Genomic DNA, 13,993 nt, shown 5'->3' with positions numbered 1-13,993 from the left:
AAGTTCTTCAGGAACTATATAACAAACACGTTGTTTTGTAATCCTTTAGAGATTATTGATAATTTAATAAGATATAATATCAAAATTCAACATGGATAATGAGAAAGTAAAATAATAAAATAATTAACTAATATTACCTCTAACAGTTAGGGCTTCAATTTTTTTTTTAAAGTTTGGTAGAGCTTCGTGCTGATAACGTGTTATAAAATTAACCAAAACAATATAGAGATGAATGAGAGAAAAAGTTATATTGTATTATCATCTTCTTTCAAGTTACCTTAACATTGCAACATGATCCATATTTATAGTACATGACCAATAAAAACCATTAACTCAAGGAATACACAAAAGTTAGGAACTTAATTTATAGGAGTTAAGGAATATAGAAAGATTGGGGAAAATGAACATCCACATCTATTTACTATTATTCATAACATATATATATATATATATATATATATATATATATATATATATATATATATATATATATATATATATATATATATATATATGAAGACATTTGTAAGTTGTCTAAAGGTAGTCATGATGTTTCCGATTATTTTAATCATAATCAATTGAAATCCCTTTGGGATGAATTAGAGAGTTTTCGACCCTTACTACAATTTAAGTGCTTAATTCAATGTTCATGTGGTACAATCAATTAGATTGTTTAAGAATTAAGATTATACTCTTTGTTTTTTTGAAAGACCTTAATGAAGAGTATTCACATGTGAGGCATGGTGATACTAAGATAAAAGACCTCACTGCTGATTTTGGTAAAACTTGCGATGTTATTGGTAATTATTCCAATTCATCTGAAGAGGCAGAGCAAATTTTCACAGCAGAGGTCGTGGTAGAAAAGGTGGATATGGTAATAGAAGTCAAGATGAAAAAGGTTGTGCACACAATGTAATAAAACGAATCATACCATTGTGTAGCGGCGGAAAATTTTAAATTAAGCTATTGATTAACTTAACTCACACAAGCAATATTGATAAAGCCCACAAAAAGAGATCTAGATACGGGGTTGGTTATGCAAGGGGAAGATATTATCATCCGTTTTGAAAATCTTTGTTATGTTAAAACCAGTTTTGTTTGCAAAAGAATAAAGAGATAATGAAATAACCCTTTCCTCTTGTAATCAGGTGTCATACCCCAATTTTTGACCCTAAGATCATACATCATTTGCATCTCAATTATCAATCAAGAGTTTCATCTTAAAGCTCTACATATCAAAACCTATAAAGCAACATATGAATGGGATCAACCATATTTTGCAGTATTGAAAGACACATCGGGTCAAGGAATATTGTTCTCATCAAATCCTTTGTCACTTCACATTTCTGCATACTCTGATCTTCTCACCAAAGCTTTGCAAAGGAATGTTTTCATGATCTTATAGACAAGTTGGAAATCTGCATCATATATCTCCCAAATTGAGGGGGAGTATAAAAGGATGTTAAAAAATGTAGCCCTAGATGAAACACACAAAACCTCATAGTATTATTATCATTTTCCAGTTACAAGTACAACTTTATTGTGAAAGAAAATAGATTTTGATATTGAGTCAAACAAATTTTTTGGCTAAAGAAGCTCCTCCCTTTCCAATCTTTGGCATGTCAATCAATGATCTATCCAGAAACTCTTCCAACTCTTTTGACATGCCTTGTGTCCACTAGCAAGATAAGGAGCCTTGAACTCGGTGTTCAGCCATGCATGGATCATCTCAACACATGTCTCAAGTGATGTGAAAATGCCAGAAAGAGCAAGAAAGTTTGCATTGTTGATGGATCCAGCATTAACAACTTCCTAAGGATGAAGACAAGTAGCAGCATACACGTTCGTGAATTTGTTCACAAAAATGGAGATGCCAACACTCGTGCCACAGGCAACTAGGCCTATAATTTGTGGAGAAGTATATGAGGCGGAGAAAGAAACAAGGCGTCCGACCTCGGCACCATCAATTTAGTAAGAAGAGAAAACTCTAACTTAGAGAGTTGGGCAATTAATTTGCTTTCAAAATTTATTAATTAATCAATTTTCATATGAATTTCTAAAAATCACTTTAAAATATTAATTAGTAATTTATTTACAAAATTACTTGGATAATAAAAAATCAATAAATCCCATGCCATGTCATCGAAAAGTGCAATGTATAAATTTTGTTTTTACACCTAAGCATTTTTTTATACCAAAATTGTCTAAAAATAAAATAGGGGAGAGATTTTGTGAGTAGAGCATAATAGGGAGACCAAAAGTGTAATTTATATATATATATATATATATATATATATATATATATATATATATATATATATATATATATATATATATATATATATATATATATATATATATATATATATATAAAATAAAAGAGGAGGGTTATACTTACTCCATATATATATATATAAAATAAAAGAGGAGGGTTATACTTACTCCAAGAGTAAGTCAATACAACTTACTCCACATCTTGACAATTTATTCTTTTCAATCTAATGGTTAAAAATAATAAGCAATTAAATGTGGAGAGAGAAAACCATTCCTTATTATTGTTAATCATTAGATTGAAAAGAATTAATGGTCAAGGTGTGGAGTAAGTTATAATGACTTACTCTGGGAGTAAATACAACCCTCCTCATAATAAAATAATATAAATATAAATATAACATTATATCTTTTATAATTTTTGTAATTAAAAATATATCACATTATACTTTTTATAATATTAATATTTAATAAAAATATTCTACCAAAGATGCCCCATCTTATCTCAGGAGCGTACAAGACTTCTTTCCAGTTACATGTACCATTCCAAAGATGCCCCATCTCATCCCAGGAGCGTACAAGACTTCTTTCCAGTTGCATGTACCATTCCAAAGATGCCCCATCTAAGCTATCTTGGAAAACAATGCATCATCAATTTGTCATCACGTACCTGAGCCACCATCTTCCTACAAAACATCTTCAAAATGATTGTTGGGACAACTCAAACCCTTATACTTCTCAAAGTCAGGGACTTTGAACTTTGGTGGAATTACCACATCAAGTACAAGGAACATCTCAAGGGCACTCAGACTAGTGGAGTTCTGTCGTTGCATGTTCTTCTTTTGTTCAGGTAGTTCTATACACATTTTCAGGGCTCCAGATTCCTGAGTAGCAACATCGTTAAACACAAGAATGGCTTCAAGGTGACATTGTTCTTCATAATCATCTTGTAATTCTTCATCGTCCTGATGATTTGGAATGTTACTAGCTTGGGCATTATGCTTCCCATGAACATTGTTTCCATCAGTGGTTGCAGAGACATGCACCACTTGGGATTGACCGGGAGTTCCCTCAATCCATGGAATGAAATCAGGATCGATTCCTCAAAACTAGAGGGTTAGGAACTACTAAATTTGGGAGGTGGAAGGGTAACCCTAAGAGTTCTGGCGGGTCTATTACGACGTCCTTCTTCCATTCTGCTCTGAGCTACCATCATCTCTAAAATCTGATCCATTTTTCCTTTGAGGGAATCAATCCCCTCTTTCATTGCAGCTTGGTTCTGCTCCATCACGTAGCGAGTATTGGCACGAGTTGTGTATAATTTTTGTGTATGATAGATTTCTCAATAACAACTATTTTGTGTTATAGTTTTTAAAACAAACACTTGGTGAACACTACAATTACTCATTTGTAATTTTTTACTATAATTTTTTTAAAAAAAAACAACCTTCAATATATATTATTTATATTGTCTATTTCAACAACAAAAAGTTTATTTTTTGTTACTTTCCTCCAAAGATTCTTCATCTTATTGGATTTTCCTCTTAAGTCTCATGTTTTCACCAACTGTTTTATTGAGATTAGATTGCAACTCTTCATTTTCTTTTGCTAATTTTGCAATCGTTGCCATCAACTCTTTAGCTTCCTCATATGATATAGGAATAAGAGCTGGTGTGATAGGCTGAGTGAGAGCCTCAATGAGAAAAGGAAGCTTAATTATCTTCACCCTTTCCTTAACGCACGTAGTATAGGATTATTTTGCACTAGCATTCTTCTTTCCTAAATCATCCCTTCTAACATTGAGTTTTAAAGTTTTCCTCTTATTTGAATTAATCCTTACTTTCTCTTTCTATGCAAATAACTTCAAGTAATCACAAATCCCTGAAAGCAAAAATGTATGTTTGTTAGGATATGATGACATGACACAAATGTTTCACACACATAAAGACCGGTGACAACTGTCCTAGTCAGCACAACAAACTCACTAAAAAAGGAAAGCAAAGAGAAAGCTTGGTCATTTTCTTTTTAAAAAAACTTTCCTCTCTCTTCACAAAACGAAAGAATAATATGTTTTGAAAATTAACATCCAGAAACCCTAAACTGACCTCAATCGACCGAATCGAAACCGTTCCCAAACCTAAACCTAGAATACAAAACCCAATCAAATCGCTCGATTCAAGTATGGAAAGGAGCGCACGAAGACTCTAAGCGTGGATTGTCAGACAAAGTATACAACGGACTTCAAACAAACAAGATTGAAATGAAAAGTTTTGAAGATTCAAACAAAAAAATGAAGTCCGACGCTTCAAAAGCAACAAAAACAACACATATATGAGACTTATGAACAACAAAGGTCAGAGGAAAATACCTAGTCGGATGTTCCCAAGGTAAAGATCTCCACAGGTATGTGTTCGACCCTTCCTCTTCTTGCTGGAATATTATTGTTGTGCTGATTGAGTAGAGCGGTGAGCTGGTTTAGCTCACTTCTATCAGAGTTTCAGTGTGAAACTTTGAAGAGATTTTGGAAAAGAGCTTTAAGTATGGTTCTGAGGGTATTTTTGCAGAGTTTCTGTAGGCTTAAGTTTCTTCCAATTGAGAGAGTGAGATGGTGCTTTTATAGGGCCTTGGTTCGGGTAGATTTCTAGGTTAGGATGGATTTTTGTGGCTTGGAAGACCATTGAAGTCGGTTCTAAATAGGTTGTGGAATTATTTGCAACTTCTCCTTTGATACAAACTTTGAACCCTTTGATGTCCCTATATTTGCAAGTAAGAGCTTTAAGTATGGTTCTGAGGGTATTTTTGCAGAGTTTCTGTAGGCTTAAGTTTCTTCCAATTGAGAGAGTGAGATGGTGCTTTTATAGGGCCTTGGTTCGGGTAGATTTCTAGGTTAGGATGGATTTTTGTGGCTTGGAAGACCATTGAAGTCGGTTCTAAATAGGTTGTGGAATTATTTGCAACTTCTCCTTTGATACAAACTTTGAACCCTTTGATGTCCCTATATTTGCAAGTAAGAGCTTTAAGTATGGTTCTGAGGGTATTTTTGCAGAGTTTCTGTAGGCTTAAGTTTCTTCCAATTGAGAGAGTGAGATGGTGCTTTTATAGGGCCTTGGTTCGGGTAGATTTCTAGGTTAGGATGGATTTTTGTGGCTTGGAAGACCATTGAAGTCGGTTCTAAATAGGTTGTGGAATTATTTGCAACTTCTCCTTTGATACAAACTTTGAACCCTTTGATGTCCCTATATTTGCAAGTAAGAGCTTTAAGTATGGTTCTGAGGGTATTTTTGCAGAGTTTCTGTAGGCTTAAGTTTCTTCCAATTGAGAGAGTGAGATGGTGCTTTTATAGGGCCTTGGTTCGGGTAGATTTCTAGGTTAGGATGGATTTTTGTGGCTTGGAAGACCATTGAAGTCGGTTCTAAATAGGTTGTGGAATTATTTGCAACTTCTCCTTTGATACAAACTTTGAACCCTTTGATGTCCCTATATTTGCAAGTAAGAGCTTTAAGTATGGTTCTGAGGGTATTTTTGCAGAGTTTCTGTAGGCTTAAGTTTCTTCCAATTGAGAGAGTGAGATGGTGCTTTTATAGGGCCTTGGTTCGGGTAGATTTCTAGGTTAGGATGGATTTTTGTGGCTTGGAAGACCATTGAAGTCGGTTCTAAATAGGTTGTGGAATTATTTGCAACTTCTCCTTTGATACAAACTTTGAACCCTTTGATGTCCCTATATTTGCAAGTAAGAGCTTTAAGTATGGTTCTGAGGGTATTTTTGCAGAGTTTCTGTAGGCTTAAGTTTCTTCCAATTGAGAGAGTGAGATGGTGCTTTTATAGGGCCTTGGTTCGGGTAGATTTCTAGGTTAGGATGGATTTTTGTGGCTTGGAAGACCATTGAAGTCGGTTCTAAATAGGTTGTGGAATTATTTGCAACTTCTCCTTTGATACAAACTTTGAACCCTTTGATGTCCCTATATTTGCAAGTAAGAGCTTTAAGTATGGTTCTGAGGGTATTTTTGCAGAGTTTCTGTAGGCTTAAGTTTCTTCCAATTGAGAGAGTGAGATGGTGCTTTTATAGGGCCTTGGTTCGGGTAGATTTCTAGGTTAGGATGGATTTTTGTGGCTTGGAAGACCATTGAAGTCGGTTCTAAATAGGTTGTGGAATTATTTGCAACTTCTCCTTTGATACAAACTTTGAACCCTTTGATGTCCCTATATTTGCAAGTAAGAGCTTTAAGTATGGTTCTGAGGGTATTTTTGCAGAGTTTCTGTAGGCTTAAGTTTCTTCCAATTGAGAGAGTGAGATGGTGCTTTTATAGGGCCTTGGTTCGGGTAGATTTCTAGGTTAGGATGGATTTTTGTGGCTTGGAAGACCATTGAAGTCGGTTCTAAATAGGTTGTGGAATTATTTGCAACTTCTCCTTTGATACAAACTTTGAACCCTTTGATGTCCCTATATTTGCAAGTAAGAGCTTTAAGTATGGTTCTGAGGGTATTTTTGCAGAGTTTCTGTAGGCTTAAGTTTCTTCCAATTGAGAGAGTGAGATGGTGCTTTTATAGGGCCTTGGTTCGGGTAGATTTCTAGGTTAGGATGGATTTTTGTGGCTTGGAAGACCATTGAAGTCGGTTCTAAATAGGTTGTGGAATTATTTGCAACTTCTCCTTTGATACAAACTTTGAACCCTTTGATGTCCCTATATTTGCAAGTAAGAGCTTTAAGTATGGTTCTGAGGGTATTTTTGCAGAGTTTCTGTAGGCTTAAGTTTCTTCCAATTGAGAGAGTGAGATGGTGCTTTTATAGGGCCTTGGTTCGGGTAGATTTCTAGGTTAGGATGGATTTTTGTGGCTTGGAAGACCATTGAAGTCGGTTCTAAATAGGTTGTGGAATTATTTGCAACTTCTCCTTTGATACAAACTTTGAACCCTTTGATGTCCCTATATTTGCAAGTAAGAGCTTTAAGTATGGTTCTGAGGGTATTTTTGCAGAGTTTCTGTAGGCTTAAGTTTCTTCCAATTGAGAGAGTGAGATGGTGCTTTTATAGGGCCTTGGTTCGGGTAGATTTCTAGGTTAGGATGGATTTTTGTGGCTTGGAAGACCATTGAAGTCGGTTCTAAATAGGTTGTGGAATTATTTGCAACTTCTCCTTTGATACAAACTTTGAACCCTTTGATGTCCCTATATTTGCAAGTAAGAGCTTTAAGTATGGTTCTGAGGGTATTTTTGCAGAGTTTCTGTAGGCTTAAGTTTCTTCCAATTGAGAGAGTGAGATGGTGCTTTTATAGGGCCTTGGTTCGGGTAGATTTCTAGGTTAGGATGGATTTTTGTGGCTTGGAAGACCATTGAAGTCGGTTCTAAATAGGTTGTGGAATTATTTGCAACTTCTCCTTTGATACAAACTTTGAACCCTTTGATGTCCCTATATTTGCAAGTAAGAGCTTTAAGTATGGTTCTGAGGGTATTTTTGCAGAGTTTCTGTAGGCTTAAGTTTCTTCCAATTGAGAGAGTGAGATGGTGCTTTTATAGGGCCTTGGTTCGGGTAGATTTCTAGGTTAGGATGGATTTTTGTGGCTTGGAAGACCATTGAAGTCGGTTCTAAATAGGTTGTGGAATTATTTGCAACTTCTCCTTTGATACAAACTTTGAACCCTTTGATGTCCCTATATTTGCAAGTAAGAGCTTTAAGTATGGTTCTGAGGGTATTTTTGCAGAGTTTCTGTAGGCTTAAGTTTCTTCCAATTGAGAGAGTGAGATGGTGCTTTTATAGGGCCTTGGTTCGGGTAGATTTCTAGGTTAGGATGGATTTTTGTGGCTTGGAAGACCATTGAAGTCGGTTCTAAATAGGTTGTGGAATTATTTGCAACTTCTCCTTTGATACAAACTTTGAACCCTTTGATGTCCCTATATTTGCAAGTAAGAGCTTTAAGTATGGTTCTGAGGGTATTTTTGCAGAGTTTCTGTAGGCTTAAGTTTCTTCCAATTGAGAGAGTGAGATGGTGCTTTTATAGGGCCTTGGTTCGGGTAGATTTCTAGGTTAGGATGGATTTTTGTGGCTTGGAAGACCATTGAAGTCGGTTCTAAATAGGTTGTGGAATTATTTGCAACTTCTCCTTTGATACAAACTTTGAACCCTTTGATGTCCCTATATTTGCAAGTATGAACTTAGCCAAATGAGTCCTTCCATGTTTTTAGGTCATGTTGTGTAAATTGGTTGCTCATGAATCTGATTGTGTGCCAAAATTGATATTTTTCTTTACATGAAGTTGATGTTTGGAAATGTCAGCATGTCATTTGATTCGTATGCTTTTGTGATAAACTGAATTTGCATTGAATGCTTTATAATTGTTCGTCGCTCTACACTGTCATTGATTTACACTTTGAATCACCCTGTTCAGAATAGATATGATTTGTCCATCTGATGCAGGTTTGAAAAAAGAATGAAGATGAAGCCAAGGTCATGGAATCCGAATCATTTGCAACAATTTGAGCCCAAATTTCCTCATGAGGTAACCTTGCTCTCTTCTTGAATGTCCTGTCTTGAAATTAAGGGTCCAACATTTGTGTTACTTTGATATGATAATGAAGCATATTTCTTTGGTTATTATGGCATACTTGAATTGAACCTCATTTTTTGTATAATGCATTGCCGCATCATAGCCTTGGATTAAGTGTCTTTCTGACTTGCTTGTAAACTAATTTTGATCATGCATCTATTGATTGAACTGAAGTTGGATTGTTCTGTTCTGGTTTGAATTGCCAAAATGAAAACACCATGTTTAGACTTGCCTTGTAGATTTGAACTGGATGTCCATAATGCTTATGTTTTAGCAGACTTGGTGCATGACATAACTTTCAAAATGACACCTTTACTTGGCATTTTTGGATATTTTACTTGGCTTGGCTCCACTAGTTTCACAGGTTTGAATTCGTGAGCTGCATATCAGGACCGCTTCAAATGGTGACTCCAACAGTGGATGAACATGCAGGATCATGAATGGGAACAGAATTTGAAACTTATGTGCCAAGAAGGAATTTTGAATCAATTTGGAATTGCTTGAACTTGCACCTTTTGATGGTTGGAGTTTAAGAACAAGTGGTAGTAACCGGTGATCGTCCGAACCGTCCTTCATCTAAACCTCAAGACTTGTGGTTTTGCACGAATTGCCATACAAACTGCTCGTAATTTCCGCACTTCTTATTTAAACTTGAGTTTTGTGGTTTAATATCGTAACTCTCTTATTTTTTGTATTATGCAAATTCAACTGTGCAAGACTTATTGTTTGTGTCAATTATTAAAGCATTGCTACTCAAACCGTGAACTTTCTTTCATACCTTTTCTTGGATGAAAACTAAGATCAAATGGATCTCAAGAATTCCAAATCAAATGAATAAACACGTGGTGCCATACTTAAGTTCAAACATGTCAAACAGGTTTCTTTTCTTAGTGAATTTTGTATACTATAACGTGAAGCTCATCATTACAGTCCAGAATTTGCACTGATTTTGAAGGTATAGCTTGGGAATTTGGATATCACTTGAATTTACCTTGTACAAATTAAGATCTTTCCTCTTACTTGTAACCAAACCTAAGGGGCTCCTTCAAACTTGAATCAAATCTCATTCCATAAGTTAAAACTTAAAGACGAAATTTGGCAGTGACTTGAATAAAAAAGCCATCTTTGCAAATGACTTCTAACTCAGGAGATGATGCATTGTAAATTACAAAAATTTTGAAATTACAAAAATTTTGAAATTACATAAAATGATGCAAATGTTATGAATTGGATTGGATGTAAGCCATGGATGAACATTAGACGATATCCAAAAAGGAGGGTAAAATTTAGGATATGACAAAAAAAGCAATTGATTATAAATATAAGTTTTAAAATTTTTGTAATTAAAAATACTATATTAAAAATATATCGCATTATATTTTTTATAATATTAATATTTAATAAAAATATTATATATATATATATATATATATATATATATATATATATATATATATATATATATATATATATATATATATATATATATATATATATATATATATATATATATATATATATATCACCTTACACTTTCAATACTATATATATAAAAATAAATATAATCAATTTAAATAGTATACTATAAATAAAAATATAGACATAGCATTATATTAATTCACATGCGAGAAGTGGGCCTTCCTTACACGGGTGACCCCAAGACATGTCTCAAAGATTCAGGAGTGTGAGTCGTAATTTAATAGGGAAAATCTCCAAACTTCTTTCAGATGGAGAAGCGTGAGAGTGTTGGGAAGCAATCTTGTTTTACAATGATGAAAGAAGTATATGAAACATGTGTTAGTGAGATGGATTGTGTTAATTCTAACACAAGAATTGTGTTAAGAAATGGTTGCAACACCGCATTTTGACTCGTTTCTTGGTGTGGTCATCCCTTGTGAACCTTATTCAGGATCATTATGCTATCAATTCCAACACTCTGGTTTCTGATTTCTTATAAAAAGGTTCTTAGAATTTTCCTATTCATATAACTAACTTAATTCCTAATTTGTTTTTGATGGCTAATCAGGTTACTCTTCCTTTGGATAGCATAATAGATAGCAGAGTTTACATTCATTATGGCTCCGGTGATTTAACTTTGAAAGATGCATATATCTTCAAGAAAGATATCACTTCCCCTCTTATGCGGTCCAATCAAATTTGGAATACGGATATTCCCCCTTCTACGGCGTTTATTGTCTGAGGCTCTTCCATAATCGATTGCCTATAGATGATAACCTTTTGACGCGTGGTTGTCACATACCTTCGATGTGCAATCTTTGTAACTATCAACAGGATTCATTAGATCATATCTTCTTTTTCCGTCCTTTTGCTTTGCATCTCTGGCATTGGCTTTTCAATATGATAAAGATTCATGTAGTGTCTAACATTTTAAGTACTATGGATATTTGTGACAACAATTGGAGCCCTGAGTGCAGAGTCATTATTCAAGCTTCCATTGTTCACATTATCAATTATATTTCGATTCCTAGCTCCTCCATTCATGAATTCACTATCATTAAGGCTTTCAATGTCAAGTTGCATTCGGCAAGGCACTGCAAATCATTGAAGTTATTTGGAAGCTCCATACACATGGTTGGTTAAAATGTAACATAGATGGCTCCTACTCCACTGACATGGCTTCGTGTGGCGGTTTGTTCAGAAACTCTTTGGGTGTTTTTGTTTTCGATTTTGCTTTAAAGCTTGCCTGTCCTTCCTCCATTCATGTTGTGCTTTTGGGTTATTAAAGTCGTTAGTTATTCCCGTCATTTCGGATGAAATATTCTTTAAATTGAAACAGACTATTCTTTTGTGTTTTTGGCTACCCAGGAGCCTAAGTTTATCCCTTGAATTATTAGGAACATTTGATTTAATTGTTTAGCTAAAATTAAGCATTTCAGATTTTATGTATCTCATATATATAAAGAAGAGAACTATTGTGCATATTTGTTAGCATTTTTTCCTATCAATTATATTTCGCCACTGTCTTAGAATAAACCTCTGGATGCCCTAATTTATTCATAATAAATTGGGGCTTTCTCATTATCGTTTTGTTTATTTATAAAAGGTTTTGGTCTAATCGCCTTCTTTTGTTTTCCTTCGCATTGAATTTTTTTTGTTAATATATTTTTTGAAGTTATACAAGAATCTTAGTTTCTATCTCAATTATTTTACTTGTTTTTTGATACAATTTTTATTTTACTTCTTATTTTTTAGAATTATAATATGTTAGACATACATACTTACTTACGTAATTAGTGACTTTATAAAGAAATTAAACCAAATCAATTCAGTTCCAATTTTATATGTTTTAGTGAGTGTACAATTTCATAATTTAAACTGGTGTTTGATCCATTTATAACAAAAAGAAGAAAAGAAATTGATGATTCATAACGTCCTAATACATTATCTTATGTTTTTTTAAATTAAAATATAGAATAAATAGAAATACAAAATTTTAAATATTAGGATTTTATTTACTCATTGGTATATTAGTGTTAGGGACAATCCAAGTTTATGTTTTAAATATTAAAAATAAATAATTTTTTAAAAGTCATTAAAACTTCAAAATAAAATTTGAATTGTATTGTCTAATTTAAACGTTAAAATGTGTCTTATTTTACAAGGAAAAACCTAGAGTTGTAATCACATTGGTTTGGACTGATTGTTGGTAAAAAAAAATCCGAATGGATGATATTTTTATTGGTTTGGTTTGGTTTAGTTTATTTTTTAACATTTAAAAAAAAATCCGAAACGTCAATCTTGTTCTTCATACATAAGGTATTATTCTTCTTCCTGATTCTCTCATTTTCGTGTATGTTGTTGTTATCTTTCACATGATTTTCATATGATTTTCTTGTTATTAGATAGTTTATGGTTCTTTTATTGTTGTATGTTGTTGTTGATAAATGTCTATTGACATGATTTTGATATTAATTACTTGGGTCATGCTAACGAGTGTCCTAGGGGCACTCGTTAAGGATTTCAAATATAGAAAATACTAGTATTCTTTAAATGAATCAATAATTTAAACTTTCAATGCATTGAATACAAGTATTTTCAAGAAAAACATACCTTTTATTTTTTAGAAAAGTCAATTATTTTAATTTTCATTACATTTAATACAAGTATTTAATAATCAAAATATAAAATTTTAAACTCTTAACCAGAGTGTCCCTGGGACACTCGTTAGCATTGCCCTAATTACTTTGGTTTCTCAAATTATTTAGAGGCCCTGTTCTAATATAGAAAATATGCCTCTAATAAAAATGCAATTATTTTTAAAAAAAATTAACTTCTATTTAAATTGTATATAATATAACAAATAGCTTCCTGGTGTAAAAATTTAATTTAAACATGTCTAGAAATTGTATCACCCTTTTTTACATCGATTTTTTTCTTGATTTTGATTGTAAAAACTATTGTTTGATTTATTTACAAAATTATCACTATCTTTTTTCATATTTTATATGTTTAAATTATAATTCATCATAGTTGTTCTTTAATATTTTCCTTCTAATTAAAATAAGTTAATATCTACATTGATGCTGGTTAACATTATCAAAATAATGGAATTGTTAAAATGAATTGAATATTTATTCTATGTTGTAATCATCACAAATATTAGATTATAGATAAAATGGAATCCCACATTGATCAAGACACTGTACTTTAATTTCATTTTTAAATAATGAGAACTCTTTAATTTAAGGTTCGCATCCATATCATTGAGAAGTTTCATATCTTTTGCTTGTGGAAATGGAAGAACGAGATATTTTATAAATATTGGTGTACATTTTCTTATTTATCAAATGCTAGCGATTGACGTCCTCTCTTAAGTGGAGGAATCCCAATATATGCAAAGTAAGTATTTCAATATAAAAAAAAATGAGGCCCCTTAAAATCAAGAGGCCCTGTGCTAAAGGTAAGTTTGCACTTGTCTTCAACCGAACATGGTTGTTGTTGACAAATATTTTTTCATATTCTCTCTTTTTCGTGTATGTTGTTGTTATGTTGATCTTATTGTTATACATGTTGATAAATTTTGTTGGATTACAATGTCATGCTAGTTTATAGTAACATGATTTTTTTTCATGGTGTTTGTAGGATTAAAATTCACATAGTATGGTTGTAGTTTACATGATGGTTTGCGGTTCACACAATATGAAAAAAAAAATACAAGGAT

At 33.0% G+C, this 13,993-nt stretch overlaps 1 long non-coding RNA gene across 2 annotated transcripts; it reads left to right on the top strand.

The window, feature by feature from the left end:
• The first annotated feature begins 4,051 nt into the window (after positions 1-4,051).
• On the top strand, positions 4,052-9,569 carry LOC131610520 (uncharacterized). 2 transcript variants are annotated; one of them, XR_009286521.1, is made up of 3 exons: positions 4,073-4,674; positions 8,682-8,763; positions 9,168-9,569. It is a non-coding gene; the product is annotated as an uncharacterized LOC131610520 (long non-coding RNA). The 2 variants fall into 2 exon arrangements; XR_009286520.1 differs by having other exon boundaries at positions 4,052-4,674; positions 8,682-9,569.
• The last annotated feature ends 4,424 nt before the right edge of the window (positions 9,570-13,993 follow it).

The sequence above is a fragment of the Vicia villosa genome, linkage group LG6 (assembly GCF_029867415.1).
Source record: "Vicia villosa cultivar HV-30 ecotype Madison, WI linkage group LG6, Vvil1.0, whole genome shotgun sequence".
Lineage (NCBI taxonomy): Eukaryota > Viridiplantae > Streptophyta > Magnoliopsida > Fabales > Fabaceae > Vicia > Vicia villosa.
The sequence above is the reverse complement of the archived record's forward strand: the minus strand, read 5'-3'. Positions and strand labels throughout refer to the sequence as shown.